Below are 14,744 nucleotides of genomic sequence, written 5' to 3' on the forward strand. Positions count from 1 at the left end.
AGGGGGTGGGGGAGAGCAATGATTGAGACTGAATTATTCTTAAGACAAAACTCCTGCTGCCTTATTTACATTTCTTTGTTTTCAGCTGAAATCTATCCAAGGATTAATTTGCCATTTCCCCTCCTGAGGTCAATAAAATAAAGTACCAGCCATGTATTGAGGTTGATTCAGTGTTCTTGATGGGAATGGAATTATAAAAAAAAGGACACACGATTTAGTTTTATGATGATGAAGATTTTTTCTCTGTAGGGTCTGCTTACACTGAACTCCCTCCCTTTTTATTCAAATTAACCCTAGGACTAATCTTTAGTTTGTTGACCCCAGAATGTGACAAGGGAAGTTGACCACTGTGGGATTTGAAATTAGGACATTAATGGATCTAAGTATACACTACAAAGCATTAAGGGCTGTAGGATTAAGGACCCTGCTGCTAATTCCTACATGGTTTTACGCTTGGTTGCACTGTGAGAGATACCCTGGGCAAGTGTTGTTGCCTGCCACAGAGTTGGGTTGACCAAAGTGTTTGTGAGTGGAATTTGATTGAGGGAAACTGTGTGGAACTTGAATGAAGGAATTATTTTTATTCTTGATGGTCAGCTTAACCTGTCTCTTTTAACAACCCTAACTGGTCATCAGGTGCCTTTTGTTGAGTCTGCTCTTTTGCAAGCATTTAGGTCAGGTCTTTAACCTTTCTTCCCCATCAGTCTCTCTGAAGATGGCCAAAGGGGCTACCCTTTGTTTTCTCATTTAAAAAGACATGTGTCTGGTGCCCTGCCAGTTCTGCCAGCCACTGGCAACAACATAATACTTTTGTCTGGAAGTGTAAATGTGTGATGATTATGGGCTTGAGTATATGTAGGATGTTCATAGAAGGATGGTCCCCAGGAATAAGTAGGGAATTCATACCGCTACCCACCACCCTTTCCATTGGAAGTAGCCAAAAGCCAGCACTGTTATCAGTAACATGTTTCTTCTTGTCAGACGTTAACATTTAACTTTCATCTGAAACAAGAAATAAACTTCCAGTTAAAATTAAACATCGTTTGGACAAACACTGCACAGAAACAATGAAATATTTTGTTTTAATTAGAATTTTAAAGGCTATGTATGTAATGTATGTATATATATATATATATAAGTATATATGTATGTATGTATATAATGTATGTATATATTGTATGTAATGTACGTATATATGTACGTATATATATATATGCATATATATATGTATGTATCTTTCTATGTAATGTATGTACATATGTATGCAAGTATGTATGTAAATTATAGATGTTTCCTTATTTAAAAATTCAATTATTTACAACAAGTACAATTTACTTCTGTTTTTGTTGCTGTCTTTCTCCCATTCTCCTCACTCCATTTGTTTTCCAGTTTCTCTTCATCGTCACAATATTGCCAGAACCTAAAAAAAAATATGCAAACTACTTCAGTATAAATATCACTTTTTCATTTTCTTCTCCCATTATTTCCCACTGAGAAAATATTCTGTAAATTCAATTAATGTAGTTGTATATATGTGACAATAAAAACCAGTTGAGGAAAGTATCCAAGAGGAATAGAAAACTGCTTAAGATGGTAAACATAGGAGTAATTGCGAGAAATTCTTGCAGCCATAAATATAAGATGTCAAACTGAAATGAAAAAATGGAATGTACCGGCAAGGTTTTAGGAGGTTTGTAACTTTTAGATATAGTTTCTGTCAAAATTTTACTTGGAATATAAAATTATTAATGCTATGTATGTTGTAAAAATATCTGCTGTTTTTGTGATTGGGGGTTGTTGGAGAGGAGGAAGTGATGTAGAGGATCTCTAATGGAAGGCACTAAACAAATGTTTAATTGGATTGAAAGTCTCTCATATCTGACAGACAGACAGACAGACGAGTGAAGTCTGACAGAAGCAATGTCTAAAGGGACGTTGATCAGAGAAAGATTTATAAAGTTTCACAGAATTATTATCATTAACATCACCATGGCGGTTGGATGGGTCTTCTCTCACACAGCATCCTTTGGTGATGCCCTACTTAAGATGCAATATATTCCAGAGGTTTTTTCTAACTTCTTCCCAAACTTCCTCTTCTGCAGCTTCCTTCCTCTTGGATTGCCTGTTACTTCTTCCTTCAACTGACATCCTCTGTACACATTATGTCTGTACCAACAGCCTTCTCTCCTCTGCATCTCATTCCTCTAATATCTGGTTTGTCTCTCAACTCATTTGTGTTTCCTCATTTACCAACATTGCCATTCCATATGCAGCGATGCATGCTGGCCTCACTTCAGTCTATCTTTTACTCATCTTCAACATTCAAAGCTCACGTTTCTCTTCTATACAATTGAAATATTAACCTTGACAATGGAAATTCATTAAGATTAAAACAGACAGAAACAAAGTTTATTTTAAAAAATGTGCCCTGTCTTTCAGTCTAACCAATGGGAGAACTGTTTCAGATATTCTGTGGACATAACTCAGTGTGGAAATGTTTATTGTGTAGTTAGTCAGGCATCACTGATGTCACACTTGGTGAACAAACCAAATGAAAGCAGTATGAAACAGAATACTTCTCTCACAAGTTACAGAAATCTGGCAAGAAGTTATGGGCTCCACCCTTCTTTCTCTGATTGAATTTTAAAATATTCTTTAAATATAAAACTGAGAAAAGAATTATAATTTTCATAGATTCTGGTAAAATTGATTGAAACTTTAATTTTATCAAAAGCTAAATTAATTGTTAGAGCAGCAATGGCTAAAGTGACAGTTCCTTGATAGTGTGGGTTCAAATCCTGCCAGAACATCTTTCATGTTTATACTGTTAATAAAATAAATGCCCCTGAGGTGGAAGGGGAGGGGTTATAGAGTTGGTTATGAATTTGAAACTTTGTACCAATGTTGGAACCAGTGGCATTGAGAACAATAAGGAATGAACAGGTTTGATAAGATTGCTTTCCATATTTCCTTTCTTAAACTAAATGAAAGCTTCTTATGTTACACAACACACCACATATCTCCCTCCACACACACACAGGGACCCTTTGCCTTTGGGCCACAAGAAATCACTTTAGCTGGGTAATAATTAGTGAAGTGTTCAGATTTCAATAAATAAAATAAAACTCTTCTGTGTGTTAAAAGTATTTCTTTTCCCTCCCATTTGTACAATTCTTATATAAAACATTTGTACAACTTATATAAAACTTTAAAATATTCTGTAAATATAAAATTGAGAAAAGAATTATGATTTTCATTGATTCTGGTTAAAATTGATTGAAACTTTAATGCTGGACTGCTGAAATCTACAAGTTTTTTCTTTCTCACTCTGTTTATTTTCTCTGATTTCTTTCTGTTGAAGAGCAGAGGCTCGAAAAGTAAAGAGACTTTCTCACTTTCCTGACCATCAAACTAACACACCTGCTTGTTGTTCATACACCTGTCTTTGTCTTTTGCTTTTCTATCAATTTCAACTGCATATATATATATTGACCTAACTATTGGATGTTGTTATACACCACTGATCCCAATGCACTTCCTCATATTATAGCTCTCAAATGATGTCACCCCACTGGCTGGGTGAGCAGACCAACATTCCCCCTAAAGAGAATGATGACAGTTGGTAGCATGGTTCCCTATTTACAGCTGAGTGAACTGGGCAACACAAAAGGAATTGTTTTATTCAGGAAAACAATGTCCCTCTGGTGTCTGGAAACAAAAACCAGCATCTTGTAATCGTGAGTAACACACTGAAACCACGAGGCCTTGCAAAACCCCCACAAGCATTGACACTAGAAATCAAGCCAAAGCAGACTATGGGGCCTTGTACAGCCCCTGGCCTTGCCAGTTCGTATCAAGCCGTCCAACCCTTGCCAGCATGGAAAAGGGACGCTGAATGTTGATGATGATGATGATGATGATATATATCTATAAACAAGGCGGCGAGCTGGGCGAAACGTTAGCACGCCGGGCGAAATGTGTAGCCGTATTTCGTCTGTCGTTACGTTCCGAGTTCAAATTCCGCCGAGGTCGACTTTGCCTTTCATCCTTTCAGGGTCGATAAATTAAGTACCAGTTACGCACTGGGGTCGATGTAATCGACTTAATCCCTTTGTCTGTCCTTGTTTGTCCTCTCTATGTTTAGCCCCTTGTGGGTAGTAAAGAAATATATATATCTATATATCTCCTTCCGTCTTTCAGGAGTAGACCACTGAATGCAGTTGGACACGCACATGCTGAACCTGGAACGACCCCAGTTGACAACGTCCCCACCGGTCACCATTCAACGATCAGAAACGTGAAATTCAGAGAAGTCATCAGAACTTATGACTTATAATACAAGAGGATAACACTTAAGAATCGATATGGAGGGCTCTCTCCCTTCTCCTTCTTTATGCAATTCTTTGTGTCAGAACACAGGCTCACACACACACACACACACACACACACATCATGCCCGTATGTATGTATGTATGTGTGTATATATATATATATATATATATATATATATATACACACATGTATATATATATATATGTATATATACATGTATATATATATATATATATAATATATATATATATATATATACACACATGTATATATATATATGTATATATACATGTATATATATATATATATATATATATACATATACACATGTATATACATATACACATGTATATACATATACACATGTATATACATATACACGTATATATATATATATATACACACACACACTCATACATGTGTATGTGTGTGCGCGCACGCGCGTATGCCTGTGTGTAGGCACAGACGGCCCAGTCTGGAACATCAATAACAAGTTTGGAGTAGCAAAGATTCGACAATTTTCCGACCAGTTTCTCTGTTGCTGAAAGGTGGAAACCCCAGTTTAGAAGAAAGCTTTAATGCTTCAAGCATCTCGGCGCCTGCAATTTGAAGCTTGACCCTTGTGCTTTAGTTATCTCCCCTTAACTGTTATGTAATCCAAGCTGTCTGCCAGGGCTTACGTAATAACCCAGAACAACGTGACACAGATAAGCACTGACTGGAGTCTCGTCGCTCTTACTTTGCGCAACTTGTTTTCTTCTCTCTCACACTATTTACCAACCAGTGCTGACCTAATATTCCGTGTCAATACTAGCATTTTAAAGACTGCTGCCAGCCGCACATTCTTCACAATTAACACACTTTCTACAAGGATAATTAAAATATAAGTATTGATGATTAAATTTCCTATTATGCAATCAATCATTCTTAATTTATATATCAAGTTATTGAGAAATTGTTATAAGTTCATACACACATAACGGCCGGTACAGACACACACACATACAAACATTTGCACACACACACACAGACACACACACACACACACACACACACACCACACACACACACATACATGAATACATATATTCGTGTGTGTGTAGATGGAATTTGGACTGAAAATTGTTTCAAAATATGTATGTTAATATATGACTTAGCCCTTTCCCCATCCCGATTCTTGGTGAAGCTGGTTTTGAGGATGATGATGGGGGTAAGGGTCCCAAGTGCCGATTGCAGTAATGTGGGGTTAAGCATTTTCTTTGGCAACCAGGAACTTTTCAGGTTCAGTGCCAGTAAATGCCACGTAGGCCAATTGTTTTCTTTCTCGAGTTGATCAAACTCTTTGGAATGGAATTTAGTAGATGGAAACCGTGTGGAAGCTTGTCAAAGTGACTGAATGTGTTATTGAGTGGTGAACTTCATCTTCTACTCAATTCAGCTGGACTTTGGGTACCTTTTGTCGTGTCTACCCTGTCATTTGTTTTCAGGCCAGATCTGAGGATAATTTCGTCCCTTCCTCCTATATGTCTTGACAACTCAGAAAAGGGTCTCCGAAACATCATACTTCCTCCTGTAAGTCATATAAAAATTTGTTCTGGTCCTTATCCAATGAAGGTTAAGCTATTGGAAGGACCCATCTGGCATGATGATCAATGTTAAGGGTGACAAAGAATCAGAATGAATGATCTAGATAAAGGGGTCTGGATGCATGAATTAGAAATCTCAGGGCTTCGGATTCCATTGCTACTCAGAAAAGTTAAAATTAAGTCCTTGGAGCAATGTCATTAATTAATGACCAATTAATTAGTGATAACATTCCAGCAGTGGCCATCTCATCCTATTTATTTATTTGCATCAAGTGATGCCAATCTGTAATTGTGGAGGGAACATGTGGAAGGGGTAGGCCCAGGAAGACATGGGAGAAGGTGGTGAGAAAGGATCAACAGACGTTAGGACTCGCAGAGGGGACTGAGGCTCTTGGCAGTTTGTTGTGCTTGAGAAAAGTGGGTTTTTTCCTTTAACCTCCAAAGCATTCCAGCTGTGACCATCTCATCTTATTCAGGCTGAGATCTTCCTACATTGCAAGGTGCACAAGGTAGCAAGTTTTTTTCTTCAGTCGTCAATTTGCTGTAGTTTTTTTCCTTCTCTTGCCTGTTTGGTCCTCATGCATTTGTGATCTTCCTGGAGTATTTGGAACAAGTTGTTCTGGATCCAGACCATTCTTCAGTTTTCTTCTTCTAGTTTTCAGATTATTACAGTCTTTCTATCCCAAATGGATGACAGCTTTTACTGTTGTAGCACCCCATTATTTCACAGTGACTGCAACTTCTTTTGAAGAAAAATGTTTTCATTTATGATTTCTCTCTTGCCAAGTGACTTTGAAGATCTTCTGTAAGCACTGTTGATGGAATGTGTCCAGCCTGTTGGCCACTTTTAATGTTATTTTCCATGTTACTGCCAGACATGATTATAGCAGTGTAAAACCAAATCCTTTGATGCAGTGTTGATGCTTCTTACTCTCCACATACAATATTGCTCTTGCCAAGTTTGTTGTTTGTGTCATTTCCACTTGCCTCTGCTCCCCCCCCCCACCCGGTAGGGTTTCCGCTGGTTATTTTCTTCATTACAAACACTACTGAGCACAGGAAGAGAAGACAAAAGATGTTGCAGCCTTGAAGGATGGCAATAAGGAGGCTTAAGTTTCCAGTATGGCTCATATTTGTTCTAACTCTGTAGCTAGAGTCATCATGAAGCTTTTTGAAAATGCTAGTTACCACTGGTTTCAACAGTCACTCATCATGATCTTCAATGGAAACTGTCATCAGGATATGCTTACATCTCTCTCTCTTTCTCACTCTCTACTTGTTTTCCTTGCATTCACCAGTATGTATAAGTGATAAAGATGGTTTTGAGTAATTTCAACTCTTATTTCTAGCAGTACTGGTACTTTCTTTGTACCCTTCATTACAATCATAAATATAATTATAAATACACACACACCTGAGTAAGCACATAAATGTGAAACAAGGTGGGAAAAAATAGATCACACCTGTCTGATGAACGGGAAGCTTTGAGTAGCAGTTTTTTTTGTTTTTTTGAGATGTTTTTGCAGTTTTAAGGATAAAGTATGTATATATATATATATATATATATATATATATATATATGATGGATTCTTTTGTTGTGAACAACCAATGATGATTCAGTAAAATAAAGTGTAATCATATTCTATGGAGATGAATGTGTCTCTTGAGGTCTGCTGTTTCTTTGCAAACCTTTTGGCAAATGGACCAAGTTGAGGGCTCAGCTTGCTCAAGTGCTTATGGATCATTTCCTGTGTTTTCTTGAGTGGACAGCAAGGCCTGCTTTGCTTCATGCCACAAAGCCACAATGACAGGTAAGGTTTCCGTTTAGGGGAGCAGCATTCTGCCAGCATGCCTTCATGCTTGCATGAAGTTGGTCTTGATGCTGGAGTCTACTTTGCTCAGATCTTTGAAGTGAGGAGAAGCACGGCTGGCGCCAGGTCCTGCGTTCTGATGCTTTGTTTTCCCAGGAAGAAAAGGGAATGTTGCATCGCCTCAGATCGTCTTTTAGTTTGTCTTTGAAGCACAAGAGTGGCTTTCCAACTGACCTTCCTGTTGGTAATTGGCCAAAGAGAAGTTGCTTTGGAATTCTCATATGTGAGAGCTGACCCAACCGTCTAAGCTGTATTTTGATGAAAACGGCTTCCACACCTGATATATTGCATTTTGTTAGTACCTCATTGTTATGAATATGGTCAGTTGGTTTTATATTATTTGTTATACGTGTTTCTGTGATTGGTAAATTATAAATACAATTTACCAGGAACCTTCTCTTATAGTGTATGCATCATTAGACGGAGTCAAAATGCAAATCAAAAAGATGCAAGCATCATAAAAAGACCTTAGGGACACAAGATAACAAGCGGGAGTGGGGAAAGTGGGTGGGGTTGGCTAGAAAGGCAAATGACATAAATGACGTAAAAAATTAAATATGAGCGAAAACATTGATAGGAAAATTATAGTCTCCACCCAGAATGTGTGCCTGATGATGTGGTTGGTATGACTGAAGATTCTTTATCAATAGTATTGCTGTCATCAATTATTGATTATCAATCGCTGAAACATGTGTAACAGATGTGAAATAAAGAAATACTAAATTCATACTCATAAAAGATGATATATAAATATATATATATATATATATATATATATATATATATATATATATATATATATATATGAGAGAGAGAAATACTACAGACATATAGACATAGCAACATATATAGACATGGAAAGTCTTGTTCCAATCTTGTTGGCAGAACAGCATCTGCTGTGTCTAGAAACCCCACATGTGACGCACAGTACTGGCTGCTGCAGTGATTACACTTAGAGGCACTGTTTGCCATCAATTTTGCTTTTTTTCCATCACCAAACCTCAGCCCCGTCTCTTGTATAGTTCCAGTCTCCAGTAAGAGCAATCTCCAGCAATGTACCCTGACTTTTTAATGCTCATGTGCAGAGACATCATGTCTCTTGCAGACACCTTTGAAAGGAAGATGAGGTCTTTGCCCTTGTTTTTGGTTCTGCCGGCCAGTTTCCCATACAACAGAACTTTCAGGATTCCACCTGTTTAACATGTTATGTACAAATTGCTGTAAGATGAAGAGGCTGGGTGTCGAGGCATAAGTCAGAACCTCATTGTTGGAATCCTTTCCATATTGCAGAGGCAGAAGGTTTTCAGATGTTACATTTGTCTGCTGTAAACGTTCCAGGCCTCACTACTGGAAAACCCTGAGCTGAAGTTGCAAGCTCTGTAAATAGCAATCGTTATGTGCACCATTAGCTTTCTATTCTCTCAGCATGGCAAGGCTGATGAGGTGGTGGTGGGGTTTGACTAAGGGTAGGGGTCCAGGGCTAGCCCTCACTATAAAGAGAAGGATAGGTGAAAGGAATTTCTATATTCAGTGATCAAATTCATAAGGAATTAAAGAAGATATTCCAAATATGGAAGCCAATCCTAGCATCAAGTGTCCTTTGAAATAAACCTAGCAAAGACAAAAGTTATAGTTAATAGCAAAAAAAGACAGGACTTTTGTCCTCAGGAAGGCGACCATGCTCAATATGCAGAAAAGGAGAAGTAAGTGGGAATTTTGTACTGTGAATCAATTATAAACTATGGTTGTAGAAGGGGTGCAGTGAGATCACAATCAGGTTGACAGAGAAGAAAGGCTTTGTGTGTAATAGATGCCCTTGAGTATTTAGCAGAAAGAGTACTCATGAAATAAATCATTTTAAATGCATGGAAGGCTGCCTCGAAGTAGTTGACAGCTTCTGTTAGCAGATGACCTAATCAGTAGTATGCAGGGCAGTTGTTCTGAAAGCATAATAACCAGAGTAAGAAGGAAGTGGACTAAGTTCAGAGAGCTATTACCTTTACTGGCAACAAGGTAAACTCTCTCAAAGTGAAGGACAAATTGCATGACACTTGTGTATGAAGTGTAAAGTTGCATGGTAGCTTAAAATAGGCATTGAATGTAGAGAATGTGTGAATGTTGAACAGAAATGGGGTATCAAGCTCTGCTGGATATGTAATGCTTGAATACATAAACAACATGGTACAAATGAGTTGAGAGTGAAGCCGGGTAGAAGAAGAATCACATACGGCATGGAAAAGAGAAGACTTATGCTGGTACGGAGATACGATGTGTATGGAAGATCACAGTTGGGTAAAGAAACATTTCGAGTGATGGCCACAGTCTACTACACGGTCAGCTAAATTTTATTGAACCAAATCTTAACATTTCTCTCCATCTTCATGCACATTGCAACGGCAGCAGAAGTATAAATTTCTTGCATTTGAGGCACATCTCAGCAAGTACTCCACAGTTGTAGTTGTTTTTGTCCAGTTGAACCATAATTGAGCTGATGGGCAATCAGTGCCATTCCACCGTGACCACCTTGCAATAACATTTTATTTTACTTCTCAATCAAATCGGTGAAGGAAATGTTCTCGTTAAACTAACCACAAACTTATTTCACTACTGTAGTAGTACTGCTGCTGCTGCTACTACTCCTGCTGCTGCTGCTGATGATGATGATGATGACAACAAGCAGTTGTGATAATATATTGCTTTAGAAGGCCCAATAAAAGTTGTGTGGTTGCCTCAGCTGTGGTCAACGAAGAGGTGCTGCTGTTGTTTATGTCTTGCAAAGCCATTCTCCATCAAGCGAAGCTGTAGAACAAGTCATAGAAAATCTTTCTTAAACATTCAATCTAGCTTGAACCCTAATAATTCAGTCGCTCCACCCAAACTATTTTCTCCATTGTTGTCAACAACCCTCCTGCTTTAAGTATTATTAACATAATGTTAACCACACGTTTTGTAGTTAACTTTACACACCTCTCTCGCCTCCTCCTCAATTATTTTTTTTTATTAGATTCGTCTTTTTTTCATCATATTTATTTATTTATTATAGAAAAGGTGTGTGGTGTGTGGTGTGTGGTGTCTGGTACTGGCGTATTGCCAGATATTACAGGGGCGTCAGTTGTGGCTTTCACCATTACAACAAGGTTGGAGATGTGAACTAACAAGGGGGGTTTATCTATAGTTACTTGACTTGCTAGAAATAGCAGCCTAGTTCCCTTCAAATTACACCTTACTGTCTTATAAAAGGGAAGGGGCATATTAAATATAATGTAGTCCTAGATAGAAGTAAAAAGATTGGATAGGCGTGGGAGGAATGTCTATAAACGGTTACCTGGGGCTAAACAACAAGTTGTGTGGTTACAAGTCTTCTGTTTCTTTCTAAGTTTTGTCAAAGGAAGAAAGATGACAGCTCTGGCCATTTTGAAGACTCTTGAGAGAAAGAAACTCCAATTCCTGAGTTATTCTTTAACTAGGGACCAGGACTGAATGCTTTCAATAGAGATGTAAACTCTGCTAAATGGTCCAGGTGTTAAGTCTACCAGCTGAGAAAAACTAACATCTTCAGAGATTCCTCACAGTTTCTATTTACCCAGTTCACTCCCAAAGCTTCTCAGCATGAAGCTAGGGTAAAAACATTTTTTCTGGGTTTTTTTTTTCTACAAAGGGATTGAACCAAGGAGCACGTAATTGTAAAACTATCTTCTTTCAACAGCAATGGAAGGAGGTCATTGAAACAACGGAGACTAGAGATATTCCAGGATGTCAGTTCTGGTGTAGGCATTGGTGTGGGGCAACGAAGTTTACTTCATAGTCCCAAGGTTCTGATTTCAATATCACTGCATGGCACCTTGGACAAGTGTCTTTTACGTTAGACTTGAGCTGACCGATGCCTTGTGAGTTGAATTTAGTGGACAAAACCGTATAGATACTCATCATTTATATCAATCATTCTATCTCTGTATGTCTGTCTTTATTATCTGTCTATCTATCTATACTGCCATACATACATACATACATACATTATATATATATATCAGTGTGAGGTGAAACACAGGTACATCTAAATTGGAATACATCCAACAGTATGAAATGCCTCACTAAATAATCTCCCCTTACCTGAATGTCCACTTTATATATTCAGTATTATTGACCAATTTGGTACCCCTAAAGTCCAGTGACTAACATCAGTGAAAGAACTAAAAGTGGAAATCTCAGAACAATTTAGAACCATCGCAGGATTACAACATCCATGCATCTTACATTGACATCCATGATGAGTGTTTGTCTACTAATTCAGTGATGAAAGCTGTTATGAAAATAAGAGACATGTTACTCTAACAAATGGTCAGAACTATTCCTTCGAAATCATTGGCATCTCATCTTTTTCCAATTTAGCTTTGACTGTTGCAGCAATTGTTTGCCAAAGCATTCAATTAGCTTCTACTGTCTGTCATATCCAATTGACTATTTTAGATTTAAATGATTAAATGTGGTCTGTAAGTTTATATGTCTGTAGAGATTAGTCTGTCATTGGATTCCAGAAACAGAACCAAAGAATCGAACTTGAGAATCTGGACATATGGTCCTGTAACATGATTATTTCATGACATCTCATGAAGTGTTTCACTTGGTCCACCACGTAAATTATGGCAGAGAAAAATGTTGGGGAGCAAAAAATTTCTATTTTACTTGACTAGGAAATAGTCATCATCAACAACAACAACAACAACGCTTTACATCCATTTTACAATGACTACATGATTTGAACAGGTGTCTTGCAGTACAGCATCCTCCACATCATTTGATGCAGTCTCTTCACGTCTTTACATCTTTCTGATCTTTTTCTTCCACAAGCTCCTTCAACATAAATCATTTCTTTACCCAACTTTTACCTTCCATAACAATTATATATGTCTACTAACATAGTCGACTCTCTACAACTGATTTCTCTCAGATCCAGTTTTTGTTCTCAAACCCTTTATATGCCTCCATTCATGCACATTAATATTACGCATCCACTGAAGCGTGCTCGTCTCATGTCTTGCCACCTTTCACACATCATCTACTTTCAATGTCCATCTTTCTTTATGCTATAAGCATCACACTTCATACACAGGCACCACATAATCTGCCCTTCCCTCATGGAGAGAGAGAGAGAGAGAGAGAGAGGGAGAGCATCTCTTTGTTACCCTCAGAGTTGATATCTTCTTCTTCAACGCCCTTTCCCTTCACATCTTTACTTACACCATTCTCCCCCAACAACAGCTGAATGTCAATGGGGTAACCAACATCACAAACCCACAGCTAATGGCTTCGTCTACTCCATCTGGTCTGGCTCACTTGCTTCCTCAATGGCTTCAAAAGAATTATCCACATTGGCTAAGTGATTTCATTACCACAGATTCACATGTACATTCTAAACATCTGTCACATTCTACACACATTACATTCTACACACATTACATTCTACACACATTACATTCTACACACATTACATTCTACACACATTACATTCTACACACATTACATTCTACACACATTACATTCTACACACATTACATTCTACACACATTACATTCTACATACATTACATTCTACACACATTACATTCTACATACATTACATTCTACATACATTACATTCTACATACATTACATTCTACACACATTACATTCTACATACATTACATTCTACATACATTACATTCTACACACATTACATTCTACATACATTACATTCTACATACATTACATTCTACATACATTACATTCTACACACATTACATTCTACACACATTACATTCTACATACATTACATTCTACACACATTACATTCTACATACATTACATTCTACATACATTACATTCTACATACATTACATTCTACACACATTACATTCTACATACATTACATTCTACATACATTACATTCTACACACATTACATTCTACACACATTACATTCTACATACATTACATTCTACACACATTACATTCTACATACATTACATTCTACATACATTACATTCTACATACATTACATTCTACATACATTACATTCTACATACATTACATTCTACACACATTACATTCTACATACATTACATTCTACATACATTACATTCTACATACATTACATTCTACACACATTACATTCTACACACATTACATTCTACATACATTACATTCTACACACATTACATTCTACTACATACATTACATTCTACATACATTACATTTACATACATTACATTCTACACACATTACATTCTACATACATTACATTCTACATACATTACATTCTACATACATTACATTCTACACACATTACATTCTACACACATTACATTCTACATACATTACATTCTACACACATTACATTCTACATACATTACATTCTACATACATTACATTCTACACACATTACATTCTACATACATTACATTCTACACACATTACATTCTACATACATTACATTCTACATACATTACATTCTACACACATTACATTCTACATACATTACATTCTACATACATTACATTCTACATACATTACATTCTACACACATTACATTCTACATACATTACATTCTACATACATTACATTCTACATACATTACATTCTACACACATTACATTCTACACACATTACATTCTACACACATTACATTCTACACACATTACATTCTACATACATTACATTCTACATACATTACATTCTACATACATTACATTCTACACACATTACATTCTACATACATTACATTCTACATACATTACATTCTACACACATTACATTCTACATACATTACATTCTACACACATTACATTCTACATACATTACATTCTACATACATTACATTCTACACACATTACATTCTACATACATTACATTCTACATACATTACATTCTACATACATTACATTCTACACACATTACATTCTACATACATTACATTCTACA

At 36.8% G+C, this 14,744-nt stretch overlaps 1 long non-coding RNA gene across 3 annotated transcripts in view; it reads right to left on the reverse strand.

Moving 5' to 3' along the window:
• Nucleotides 1-557: 557 nt before the first annotated feature.
• Nucleotides 558-14,744, reverse strand: part of LOC115219483 — a 94,756-nt gene continuing 80,569 nt past the window's right edge. For all 3 annotated transcript variants that reach the window (XR_005001942.1, XR_005001943.1, XR_003882300.2), the window contains 2 exons: nucleotides 1,336-1,420; nucleotides 558-1,002 (listed from right to left, as the gene is read on the reverse strand). This is a non-coding gene — a long non-coding RNA (uncharacterized LOC115219483). The remainder of the gene's footprint in view (nucleotides 1,003-1,335; nucleotides 1,421-14,744) is intronic.

The sequence above is a fragment of the Octopus sinensis genome, linkage group LG14, assembly GCF_006345805.1.
Source record: "Octopus sinensis linkage group LG14, ASM634580v1, whole genome shotgun sequence".
Classification (NCBI taxonomy): domain Eukaryota; kingdom Metazoa; phylum Mollusca; class Cephalopoda; order Octopoda; family Octopodidae; genus Octopus; species Octopus sinensis.